Consider the following 13,434-nt stretch of genomic DNA (forward strand, 5'->3'; position numbering starts at 1 on the left):
CTCCAACCCGTGGCACGGCTCACGCTTCACTATCTGCTCAGCAGCGTCACGGCGGCGAGGCGGGGCCGGGCCGGGCCGCGCTCGAGGGCCAGGTTCGCTCTACCAATGGGAGCCTTGGGAGAGCTGAGTGGCAGGCAGGGCTCCCAATGGGAAAGGGGGGCTGTTAAAGGGCCGGCGGCCGGCGGGAGTGCTGGGGGCAGGTGAGTAGCTGGCGCCGTTCCCGGGGGGCGCGGAGGTTTCCCTCCCCCCCTTCCCTTGCTGCGGAGCCAGGGGGGCGGGTTGGACACGGGCCCGGCCCGGCCTCCGCTGCGTGGGTAGGGGCTGCCCCAGCCGCCCTGCTCGGCCCCGCCGCCCTTTGTCCCGCTGCCGCCGCCGCGCGAGCCGCCCCTCCCCCGGGCCCGCGCATGTTTTCTGGGCTCCGGGCGGAGGAGCCTCTCAGGATGAAAACGAAGGGCCGCGTCGCAGGGCCATTCCGGGAGGCTCGTGGAGCTTGTCACCCTGGGCCACCCCCGCATTAGCACCTGACGCTAGTTCTTAGCACCCGTTCGGCGGCTCAACCTGGCCGCTCCAAGGCAGGATCGACTCTGATCCGTGCTGTCCGGCTCCTGTTGCACCAGGCTGCACCTTGGTGTAAGCATCCCGCCCTCCCCCCGGCCTGGGTTCGGCCCGAGGCCGCGCCCCAACACTGCAGCTTCCTGCCCCCATTCCTTGTGGCTGCCTGGGATGGACCCCACGCGGGGAACCACCAGTAGCTTATCATGCTGGGGGCATCTGACTTCCTGCCCTGGACCCGATGATTCAGGAGGTCCTTTCCAGCCCTAATATCTATGAGCCCTCGAGGTGGAGTGGGCTCAGGAAGGCCCCAGGAGGCAGGGGGAAGCCTGGAATTGGGGTGGGGGGGGATGTACTTATCTTTCAGTCCTCCAGACCCCTGCTGGACTGGCTGTTTGCCTGCTCCAAACCCGGCTAATGCTAGTGCCCACCAACGTTTGTTCAACTCTCAGTGTGGCAAGTCCCTTAGAGTCTTCTTGCAAAGCCACTGATATGGAAGGAGTCAACCCGGCCTATGTGATGTGCATTGGGCCAAGGCCCATCAAGTAAAACTGTGAAAGCCTCTCTTAATATGGGGGTTACTAAGTTCACAAGTGGACAGCAGAAGAAGAAAATGGGGACAGAAGGGAAGGTCAGAGGTTTTAAATGAGTGCACCAAAAGTGGAGAGGGCACAACACCAACCAGAGCATGCTGGACAGCACCCACTGGCCCTTGAACAAGTGCAAGGAGCCAGTGCACACTGCCCAGTGAAACACAGCCCGGAGATGGGAGACTAGACACCAGACTAGACACCAGAAAACAGCCCTGCAGTCCCTAGTTGTCCTTGCGGCCAGAGCCTTTTTCCGGGTCAAGTATATTTCCAGCTTGGCCAGAGCCAGGAGGAGGTTGACTAGGAGGTCCCGGGATTTGATGGGGCCATGGACAGGGAGTGTGTAAAAGAAAAGGTGTGGGGAGTACAGCAACCAGAACCAAGCAGAAGATTCTGGAGGAGGTGGTGAAGGGGCTGCAGCCTGCCACAGTGCAGGCATGCATATGCCAGGGTCTTTCTGTACTTACACAAGGTGTTAGGGAAGTCTGAACTGTGCCAGGTACATACCTGTGGTGGCAGCTCCATGGAGGAGCCAGCAGCTAAAGTCTCTGGGGAGTCAAATAGGCCTATTTGCCATGTTAGGGGTTCATGAGCAAATGGCCCACCAAGTGGGCCAATAAACCCCCCTCAGAAAGGGAAGCTACTGGGAAAGTGGCAGCTAAATTCTTTGGGACAAATGATAAGAAAACAGGGATGGGACTGAAGGTCAAAAGTTTAAAGCCAGTGTGGTAAGGTGTGGAGGGGACCCCAGGCAGAGCACGCTGGAGGGTGCCCGCTGGCTCTCAGATGAGTCCAAGGAGCCAGTGGACACTGCCCAGTGAAAATCTGTTCAGACGTGGGATTGTGCCAGGGACAGGAAAGCAGCCCCACAGTCCTTGGGGGAGGTCCTCCTGGCCAGAGTCTCCTTCTTGGTGAGATATATTACTAGTTTGGCTAGGGCCAGGAGGAGCCAGCAGCTGAGGTCCCTGGGGAGGGAGTCAACCAGGGTGCTGATTGCTGAGAACTGTAGAACTGGCCCACAATAATTTTCAATCACTTGTGCATCTTGGAAAACAACTATCCCATTTTCATAGTGAAGCAATATTCTTATCTGAACTGTGCCATAAGTATATGCATTTTGCAAGTTAGACTTTAAATACAGCAATTTATATTTTCTCAGATTGGATTATGGGTGTATTTTGGCACACTGCTGTGTTTGTCTGTGAAGGCATACCTAATCTTTTGTGATTAATAACATATATTTTCTAGATAACATGTATTTTTCAGTTGCCACAATAAATCAGCCCCTTAAGTGTCTGAGAGTGTGGCTTGAATGAGAGTCCCTTCCACACTTATCCCATGTGAAGTTTGTACCTATCTTTAAGGTAACATAATTAATGCATCCTCTAACTTTTGATTTAATCTAAGTGAGTCAATAATCCCATAGTAAAATTTACTCAAAGTGGTAAACAAGCTACTATAATCCTCCCTACTGTTAATTAACACAATCAAATGAATCATGTTTGTTTCTCTCACCATTACATGTGTAAGGCAGAAGTTCATTATCACTAGCCCATTCTGTCATGGACAGTTGTTTTCATTTGGTGAAGTTTTTAATTTCTAAAGTTACTTCTTTGCTTCTTCATGTGTTGCAAGGAGTCTTTCTGGATTGATTTCTCATCTTTCTTAGGGGAGCTTCTTATCTGGCATCCTCAGAATATGACCAGGTTTTGCTGGTACTGTTTGCACAGCTCCCAGTAATTGTGCCCATTCTGGGATATCGACATTATTCCACCTGCCCGTTTTCTCTAAATATTTGGCATTAATATCTGAAGATGCACAATGACAGCTGATCATTTTTCTTTGGTAGACTTTTGCTCTTCCGCACCTCCGACCTATGTAGGAGTGCACTTAATACCTTACTACATAAGATTTACATTTTAATGCAAATGCTGAGGATATTAGATTTCCATATTGAGCAGTGCTTCCAAGAAAACGTTGCCTTACCTTGCCCACTCGGGTCATTACATTAGACATGCAGGTACCTGAGTTATAAAAGGTGCTGCCCAGAAAAATAAGCTCATCAACAGTATTCAAGGCTACTCCATTTAGAACAATGGAATCGGGCAGGGCTGTACTGATTCTCATAACATTGTTAACTTGTTGGTTTTAAGACCCTAATTGTTTATGAGGGCACAGAAAAATGGGTACTTTGTGCCCAAAAACTTGTCTAAAATCTTTCTCAGTTATACTGGTGGTCCAATGCAAGATACAAAAAAACCCTTGCCTCTTGTACATTTCCTGGACTGTTGCAGCTGCAACAACACCGGAGCTCTAATTGTTTATCAGTTCTAACTAGGCTGTTGATCTCTTCGTGCGTTTAATTTATCAAAATATTCATGAGGCAAATAACACCTGCAAAAGTTTAGCTCTCCAACTACTCGATTTACATACATAATTCCAGTTTTCATACCAGCAATTTGTCACATGGCAAAGTTGATGATTGACGCCCAACAAAAAAGGAAAGAGAAAACACCTTTGCCTAACTCCTGAGGTATGCATCTGTCTTGTCTTATGAGACAAATTTGTGCTGAGTGAGGCACCAGCTTCTTGAACATCTCTGAGTGTGGCTGTAGAGCCCAATTATTGAATGACTGTCCCTTCTGCATTTATCACCTGTGGATTTTGTGTCTAAGAGTCCTGAATGTGGTGCAAGGTTCTACCTGAGGTTTCTTCTTTCCTCTTCATAAACAAATTGGTCAATTCCTGATTAGACAGGTGGCAGTACTTTTGGCATTTTAATGAAGATTTTGCAAGATCTGGATTATTTTACAGAGAAATTGGTAGATTTGTAGTATATATCAGAGACTATATCTACACTGTCAGATGTTTCTGAAAGTCAGTTGAAGGCCTGCAATAGCTGCCATTCATTGTTTTTGTTCTGTAGCAACACACAGAGTTAAAATATAATCAATGCAAGAGTAGGCAGGATGAAAACAAGTTTACTTGTTCATGAAATCTAGCTCAGCAGCACTGTGAATTCTGTTCAGAATAATTGTACAGAAGAGTTTCCCTGACTAGTGTGATCCCAAGCCAGTTGTTATGGTTGCTTAAAGCTGTTTTCTTAAGCAATTTTATGATGATTCCTTTTTCCCTTCTTCTAGAGGTTTCTGTCTCCCATAGCTAGTGAGGAATGGCATAGGAGCATTTTTCAGTTCCCTTTGCTGTTTGCTTCAAGCAGATCTGCAGTTACTTTATCTTGGTCTGCTGCCTTGTAGTTCTTTGTTTTGTTGACAGCTGCTTTAGTGCCCCCAAGGTGATTTCCTTGTAATTAACACTGAGTTCTTTCATCTTATCTACATTGTAAAAGCTAAGTTTGTTTCAGGAAGAAGCCTGATTAATATATAATGGAAGTGCTTCACCCATCTTTTTGTTTTGGTTTTAGGGATGCTGAAAATATTTCCATGTTGGTCTTTGATAATCTCTTGTAACTGCCCAGTCACCCATGGACCTTTTTGTAGTTTGGCATAGTGATCTCATATCTCCTTTTTTGATTGCTTTTTTAGTGATCTCATACCTCCTTTTTTGGTTGTTTTTTTAGTGTCTGGCTACATTTATCAATATGCTCAATGTTTTACTAGCTTATAAGTTTCTCTAGATTCTTATTTTCAGTTGTTAATTTAGGAATATATGACTGGCAAGGCCCACCTGGGTCATGCAGGCCCATCAGTCATGTAGTAGATACCAAGTTTAGAGGGGTTTCACAGGGTCATCCATTCTGCTACTGCAGGACCCATGCTTTTAGCCTCTGAAGTGCCATGACATTTAAAGTGACATGTAAAGCGATATAAGCCCAGGTGATCCTAGAAAGTGAAGCATCCCTGACAGTACACCAGAAGGCAAATTTTAGGACCTACTTCTAAGGTCGTAAGCTGGGGAAAAGTGTGCCATCACTTTAGTAATGACATAAACGATAAGGGAAAACATAACCTAAACGTATCAATTCAAAAAGAGTGATGTAAGCAGTAACTGTCCGGTTTTTAAAGAAGACGGGGCCAATTTGCACCTCATAGACTAACTAAATCAGAGATGTGTAGCATGCACAAAGCAACGCATCAAATAAGAGTGCAATGAATACTAAAGACAGAATGAAGGAAGGGGAGAAGGAGGCAGTGAAGAGATGTTGGGAGAAGGAGATAAGTAATAGACCCTTAAGGACAAAGGAATCACAAAAGCTAATACAGTAATGACATAATTCATACTCCCTGTTTAAACCATAATTAAGACAAACTGGTTTGTGGGTGATTTCTTGTTCCACAATTTCATATTCAGGTTTTGTTTTTAAAGTTTATGTGGTCTAAGAACAGCTGCCGTGAAATCAGCGAGAGGATAATCAGGGGTTAACGTGTTCTGCCTCAGGCCTGGGTGTCTTTCTAGAACTGGTGTCAGATCAGTGCCCATCCTTTCATGTAGAAATTGTCCCCTGTCTCCAATATAAGCAGCAGAGACAGAGGGGCCCTGTAAGCAGGTAATGGCATATGTGATTTCAGTAGCATTGCAGGTAAATGAACCTCAGATGTTATAATCCATATTATTTGGTTCAGTTATGATGTGGTCTGTATTGATGAGGGGACATAACTTGCATCTGGGCCTGTTGCAAGCAAGGCCTGGTGCCTCAGTGAGGATAGGAGTTGGGTAGCTTGTTGCTGGAGAGGTGCTGTTTTGAGGTTTGGGAGCTGTCTGTAAGCTAGGAGAGGTTTGTACTCCATGACTATATTGAGAGGAAACCTGTTCCAGGAAGGGTTGAAGATCATTAATGATGAGCCCAAAGTGTTCAAGGTGGGGGCTGTAGGTGACAACTGGTTTTTAAAAAGACATTTTAGGCTTGTAGTTGTTTCTCTCTGCAGCATTTAAATCAGAAATGCATGCTGGGGTGAAAAATCTTATAAAAGGGTAAGCCTGTATAGGAAACTAGTGGGAACTGGAAAGTTAGAAGCTGCTTCTGGAGAAAAAGGTTGTTACAGAAAATATTTTAGCCAATATTGTGTGTCTCTGTGTGTGTCTATGCGTCTATAATAATGCAAACACTGAAAAAACTCAAGTGGACTTGACCCAGTCATTAGTTTTTGAGTCACCAATCAGTGTTCAGTTTGAGAAGACCTTCACCAAATCCAGTACTAAACAGGCTGCCATCTAGCATTCATGTGTAGTGTCCTTTGTAGCACCTCAGTTACAGTGTGGTATCTCAAAAGGCTCAGACATGATTGGTCTTGGCACTGTGAACCATGGCACACTTGAATCTGTTAACATGCTTCCATGGTAGCTGGGGGGGCTAAAAGCTGTTCATCTAGCCTGGTAATGGTGTGAAAGTTCCTGATAGTGACAGAGGCCAGATAGCAGCCATTCTGTCTACCACTCTTAAATGGTGGTATTTTTAACTGTATAGTGTACAGCAGTTTCCTAAAAGTGCTTGTACTACTATGCAGTATATAAATAAAATCAGTCAGTATTTTAACACATTAACAAATGCCAATCTGCTTCATGAATGCTTTATGCATCATAAATGCTTCTTTGTTATGTGACAAGGATTTCTTAGAATGCAATCTTTTATTGGACCAACTGCATAGAATTATCTTCGTTGCTATCTGCAATTTAAGCTGAATGATTATTGAAAGATTGTGCATAATCATTTGCAGTTTTGAAAATAAACCCCCCACAAACCTTGTTCTTAAGATTATGTGCATATTTTTAAAAGAACCAAGATCTAATTTGTGAACAAATGACCCCACTTATACTGGTAATAACACCTTAGATTACTAACACACATACACACTAAGTCTGTGCAAATAGGGAAGTATTCAATTCGAATTCAGACAATTCAGAGGACAGTGATTCGATTGAGATCACTATCCTGAATCAATTTGGCTGAATCGGCTTTGGAAGATTTGGTGCTGGTTTGGAGAGATTCGGTGATTGGATCACCGGCGAAAGGCAGGCACAGCTGGGCGGCTGCAGGTTCTCCAACAGCTCCTATGGCTGTGCCTGTTTCTCCCCGGGTGGAGGGAGCCATGGGAGAAGCCCCCATGGCTGCCCTGCCCAAACCCACCCTCCGCCCAGCCCCAGCCTTGTCCCAGAACTTTAAAAAAAAAAGGGCTGGGTCACGAATCCAGCAGGTGCCTGATGGTGGCAGCCATCTTGAGAGCATAGTATTTAAAGGCTGTAGTCTGCTGCTGCCAGCGGAGGCAGAAACATTGCCTAGTTGAGCTGCAGCAGGAACAACCCTGGAGGGAAGAGAAGGAGCTTATGGGGATGGCTTGGAGGCTCTTGGTCCTGGGCATGACCTAAAACTGCACCTTGCCAGGGATGGGTGACCTGGTGAGGCTCCTAGTGGCATGCAGGCTCCCAGGAAATGCCAGGTTACCACCCTGGTGAAAGGTGGGCTGGGGTGCCTTAATAACCTCAGCTCCTACAACTGGTTGGGTAACCCCATCAGTAGGACTGAGAGGGTGGACCCATGTGAGAGAGTGGGCTAGATGCTCAGAAGCCTGACTTGAGGCATCCTCAACTGGTCAATGCTGTGGCGAAGACCAGAAGGGTCAAAAGGGCTGCGGGCCCACTGTGAGGGATGCCCAGAGCTGAGGGCCTGGGGTTCCGAATGGCCTTGGAGGTGAGGCCAGGGCCTATGTGGCCAAAGGAGGGACATGCCTGAGAGGGGGAAGAGTTCAGGGAGCTAAGCCCAGAATGATGGTGGAGTAGGCCACCTTATTGGAGGGATCCAGTTGGGGCCCTGGAGGATTATGGGGCTGAGTGTGGTGCTGGGGATATTAAGAACTGTGATGCCATCTGTGAGGCATGGGCTGTGGTGTAGGGAAGGTCAGAGCTGCAGATAGTGCCCTTGGCATTGGGGCATGTAATGGGCAGTCTTCTGCATTTTACCACACGTTATGAGAACAGCAGAGTTGTGGCAGGTGAGATGGGACGGACGGCCCCATAGAGACAGGTGGGTGGGCCGGCATGAGATTGGGCCCTGAGAGTTGCCCCCTGTCACAGCCCCACACTCACTGGCTACAGCAGTGGTGATTAGGGCCGCTGGGCACTTGTGGCAGAGCCCCCCTGTGCAGTGGGGGGCAGTGGGGATCACCCTGCCCCGTGCACTTGGCACGCAGAGACAGGCTACAACTAGATCTGGACAGGTTACAAAGGTGGACAGATGAGAATAGGATGGATTTCAATACAGACAAGTGCAAGGTGTTGCACCTGGGAAGGAAAAACCAGCAGCATACCTGCAGGCTGGGGAACTCCCGTCTTATCAGCACAGAGGCAAAGAAGGATCTTGGAATCACTGCTGATTCCAAGTTGAACATGGGCCGCCAATGTGGGGATGCAGTCAGGAAGGCTAGCCGTACTTCGTCATGCATCCATAGATGCATCACGAGCAAGTCCAAGGAGGTGATCCTCCCCCTCTGTGTGACATTGGTCAGCCGCAGTTGGAGTACTGCATCCAGTTCTGGGCGCCACACTTCAGGAGGGATGTGGACAGCATCGAGAGGGTCCAGAGGAGGGCCCTTTGCATGATCTGGGGACAGCAGGGCAGGCCCTACAAGGAGAGGCTACGGGACCTGGACCTGTTCAGCCTCCACAAAAGAAGGCTGAGGGGGGATCTTGTGGCCACCTGTAAACTTGCCAAGGGGGATCAGCAGGGAATGGGAGAGTCCCTGTTCCCCCAAGCACTACTGGGGGTAACAAGGAACAACGGCCATAAATTGACTGAGAGTAGATTCAGGCTAGATATCGGGAGGCGCGCCAAAAGTCCGTCTTCTTGGACCATGGTTGAAGAAGTCAAAACCCTGTTGGTCACATCATTGATGCATATACTTGATTATCTCCAGGATGCATCTGCTTCTAGCTGGAAATTTACCCTTGACTGGAAGGATTGACAGGAGCACCATGTGGGACACTTCTCCTTCACGTTTGCACCCAGAGCCATGTAATCACTTTTGACCTGCTCAAGGTTGCCCCTGGTAGTATCAATAGTGCACATGTAGGTAAGCAGCATGGACTAATAGCCAGAGGGCTGAATGAGTCCTAGCAACCTTTTCATGACCTCTTGGAGACCTCCTGAATAAATAAGTCAGGTTGGCAGATGGATACCTCCATTGGCCCACAGGAAAAAGTTATCAACCACCATGTTTTTTGCCTTTCTGCCAGATTTATGAAAATTGATTGACTCAGTTCCACTCTGTATTATGAGGTATTATAATGTTTGGGTTTCACACAGAATAGGAGGATGTTAAGTTGTCCTAACATCTGTTTAAATTTGAATTTTAAAAAATTGTGGAAACAACTATTATTTTCACTTTCAAAAAATTGTTTTGTATGGAACTCCTATTTTTCAGGATACCAAGATAGATCTCCAAACATAATATTGAAAATAAACTTATTTTTGCTTCTCTGAGCAAGAATAAATTCATTTGAGCTTTAAGAATTCATATGAAAAGCTGTCAGATTTAAAAGTCCCCTCTCTGAAATTCTAGAGGGAAGCTCATCTAAAATCACATCTGCTACTAATTTCTGTGCATAACCTTCAATAGTATATGAACATCCTTCAATATGTTTATTCTGATAACTGCCTTTGGAGTTAAGGGAGTACTGATGGGGAATTGAGGCACAGGAAGGGAAAGCAAGTGGATTAAAATAGTTTTTTTAAGCTTCCGTACTTAGGCATTGCAGTTGCTAAGTATTAAACTGCTTGTTCTGGCGGGTATTTCATTTTGCCCTGCATAAATACCTTGGATCTTTGTATAGCCAATGAAGACACTTTAGAGGTACAAAAAGTAACTTAGTACTGCAAAGACAGATCTGGAGGTTATGGTAGACCAGAAGTCAGTTTGAGTCATAGGTGTGATGCTATTACCAAAAAGTAAATGCAAAAGTAAAGGGGACTACATTAATAGAAACAAAAACTATTATGGTATTGGAATGCAAACTGTACTGGCTGGGCAAGATTAACAAAATTAGATAAGGTTGGAGAAAAGCAGACTGAGGAGGAGACGATAGGTAACCGTTTTCAAATATCTGAAATGTTCTCAAGGAAGAAGGACAGTATCTTTTTTTCAGTTGCCACGAGGGACAGGACATGAGGCAGTGGTTTTAAACTGCAGCAAAGCAGAAGGAAAGTGCAATAATGCAGTATACATTGTGTAGTGTTTTGAATTAAGTGACCCTAGGAGTCCTTTCCAGTCCTGTTTCCAATGCATTCCTGTATACGATGCTAGAACTGCTTACACATTTTACTTTGCACAGTCATTGATTAAAACATCAGAAATAATCTTGACAGCAGAACTTTCCTCTACCATTGGAGTGTCTTAATGACTACGCTAGTGACTTCCAAGTTTTTTTTTACTGTGTATCCCTTTACCTGTAACATATTGTTGCTCAAACCCCTTACATATGGCATGTTTCCACAGATTCATTCCTTAGGAAGACTGTCAACACCAAAATTATTACTTACTTTAGTACCATTACTTATTGTGCATTGACCAAGTAGAAACTCCACCACCATTAAAATTTAGGCATATACCTCTCAGCAAAAAGCCACATACAGTGGCGAAGTGCCTCTCAGCAAAGTGCCAGTTTAAAACATATTACAGTATATGATAAAGATATGCTATCCTTGTAGCCTCATGATTCTTTACACATGTGGCTACACAGCGGGCCAGGTTCAATAGGAGCAGTGAAGCATAACAGTTCTTACTGACTAACTGTAATTATCTATTACATTATGAAGATTGCAGAGATGTTACCCATACTGGAGGCATATACTGTCATTTGTTTCTCTTCCTTCTCTGATTATATTAATAAACAATATAGGCTATAATTCTAATATCCTCATATGTGTTGGGTTCCCTTTGCCACCATATTTGATTTTAAATATTGTGCTTTCTAATATAAATTATGGTTAATTTGGTTCTGTGGAGTCAGGAGGACACCTAATTTGGGGAAGCTGGTAGACCAGGAGAGTAACATCCTTCACAAAAGGATGTTCAGGGATGTTCTGTTTATTCAAGTCAGCTCAGACTCCCCGAGATGAGTCCAAAGTATAATAATTTGTTAGAATCAATGGAGAAGGCAGCATGAGAAATAGAAAAACCTCCAATTAATGTGGAAAATCATGATAAAGGACTTTAGTAGGTTGAGAAAAGGATACTTGTCTGTGGACAGTTGACCAGCATTTGTTGCTACTGTCTCATTGATTAATCAGTGCCCTTTCTGAAATTGTTAATGAGGAGACTAAGAGCTAAATGTAGTACCATATTTACTCAAATAGAGGATGACTGGGATTAAAAGATGACCCCCCAATAATTAGATTCTATTATGGAAAATTAATAAATTTGTTATAATTTTCTAAGTAAAGTCTCTAATTATCGGTGGTCCATCTTGAATTTGTCTCCTTTCAACTGCAGCAGCGGTGAAAATAAATCTAGCAGGTCGGTGGCCCTTTGCTCTTTGCTTTCCTGTAACTTTTTCCCCTGGCAGCCCCTTCCCTCTCTCCTTACTGTCAGAACCTGCTTTCCCTTAGCACATGAAAGTGAGAAGCAAATTTGAAAACAAAAACCTCAAAATTAAATATGGTGATAGCAATTTGCATATAGTACCTATGCACTTATTTTATCCAGTATGATGCGTATTACCTTTGTTTTGGAAACTGCTGCAACTTTTAGCATAGGTACTCCATTAGCATGTTTTTGATCAATACTTTGACACTTAACTTATATGTAGTACAAACTATGCATGATATTACTTCAAAGCCAAAGGCCCATGATGTACCATGTAGTTAATTGGGCTGGGCCCCACCAGAATCAGCAGCATTTCAAGCCACAATAATCCCACAGCTCAGCACTACTCAGAATGTTTGTGTATTCCAGATATGCCCCCCCCCGAAAGGATCCATGTGCTAATTAGAGCCCTTAGTCATGTAGTCATGACTGGAACCTGCTGTTCTTGTCTCAAGTGCTGGGATGCTCCAAAAAATAATATGCAGATGAGGTGCAGGACAAACTAATCTGGCTTTACCTCCTGGAGAGCAGGGCCACACAAATCATATATGCCAGACCAAAAGAGGAGGCAACAAAGGGATTCTGGGTGAACTGTATTCAATGTCGTGGCTCACCATGACTTGAGAAAGAGTCAGCAGTGAGGGGGACTATGCTTAATATCTTATTCAGGTGGGCTATACTAATGTATTCTTGTGTTTGGGCAAACATGCTGATGACTATAAAACATGTAGCCCACATAGGTTGCCATGTTCAGTGTTGTTTGAATTTAATCAGCTTCGTAGTTAGATTCTGTTGCTAAGCTCATGCTGCTTTTGGCAGCAGTTCAACAATAGACTGCATTTAATGAGATTTACTTGTATGCGATTATAAAATGAGAGGCTTTTTTCCCCGTGCCAATTGGGGGTGGGGTATCCTTACCTCATATATGAGTAAATACGGTGTTCCTATTTTGGGGTTTTCTAAAGATTTTAATGGGTCGTACGTATAGAATGGTACTGTAATAATGAAAATCCAAACAAAAAGGATAGCATACTTATTCCTCCATAGCTAATTTCAGTGTCAGAGAACAACGATCTTATAACTTAAGGTTCTACCAGGACATATTAGGAGTTTTAAGGAGAATTCTGTTGTGGAGAATTTTGTTTCAAATTCCCTGATACAGTATTTAAACTTAGCATATCCTTTCTTGACCTGACATTTCCCTACATGCCTGACATGCTCCCTTCTTCTCATTCCCCAAATTCCTGCCTCAGCCCTGCTGACGTCTAGAAAGTACAGTGTTTATCGAAATCCAAGATGATTTTAAGACCAGTCCCCCAATAATTAGATTATATACGTAGAAAAGTATACATTTGTTAATAATTTTCCATGTATAGAATCTTATGATTGGAAGTTTATCATAAATTCATCTGCTCCCAACCATTCTGGTGGGGACAGCAGAAGCAGGTGGCTCCCCTGCCCCTTGCCCTCCTGTCTGGCCCACCCCACCCTTGGCTCCCCACCTCACCCCTCTACTCCCCGCTTTTCCTGTGCCTGACCCTTGCCACTGCCGCCCCCCTGCTATTCCCTCCACCACCTGCTTCCACTTCCTCCCCCACTGCTGCTTTCCTTCATGATGGCTCTGTTCTCACTCCAGGACAGACAATGCCAGTGGTCTCTGCCAAGCCCAGCCAGCCAGAAACAGTGGTGCCTGCTCCAGGCCCAGCCAGGTCAGAGCCAAAGCTGGAGCAGAAGGTAAGTTGGTGGGGGGGTGGGAA

The 13,434-nt window shown here is 45.1% G+C and overlaps 1 protein-coding gene across 6 annotated transcripts in view; it reads left to right on the forward strand.

Annotated features, from left to right (window-relative positions):
- Positions 1-13,434, forward strand: part of MSANTD4 (Myb/SANT DNA binding domain containing 4 with coiled-coils) — a 32,174-nt gene continuing 18,740 nt past the window's right edge. For 5 of the 6 annotated variants that reach the window (XM_090029986.1, XM_090030006.1, XM_090029977.1 and 2 more), the window contains exons 1-2: positions 1-200; positions 13,314-13,411. The gene's annotated coding sequence lies outside the window, so the exon portion shown is untranslated. The remainder of the gene's footprint in view (positions 201-13,313; positions 13,412-13,434) is intronic. The other variant, XM_090030019.1, reaches the window with a different exon arrangement.

This window comes from Crocodylus siamensis, chromosome 1, assembly GCF_052110815.1.
Source record: "Crocodylus siamensis isolate JL-2025a chromosome 1, ASM5211081v1, whole genome shotgun sequence".
Classification (NCBI taxonomy): domain Eukaryota; kingdom Metazoa; phylum Chordata; order Crocodylia; family Crocodylidae; genus Crocodylus; species Crocodylus siamensis.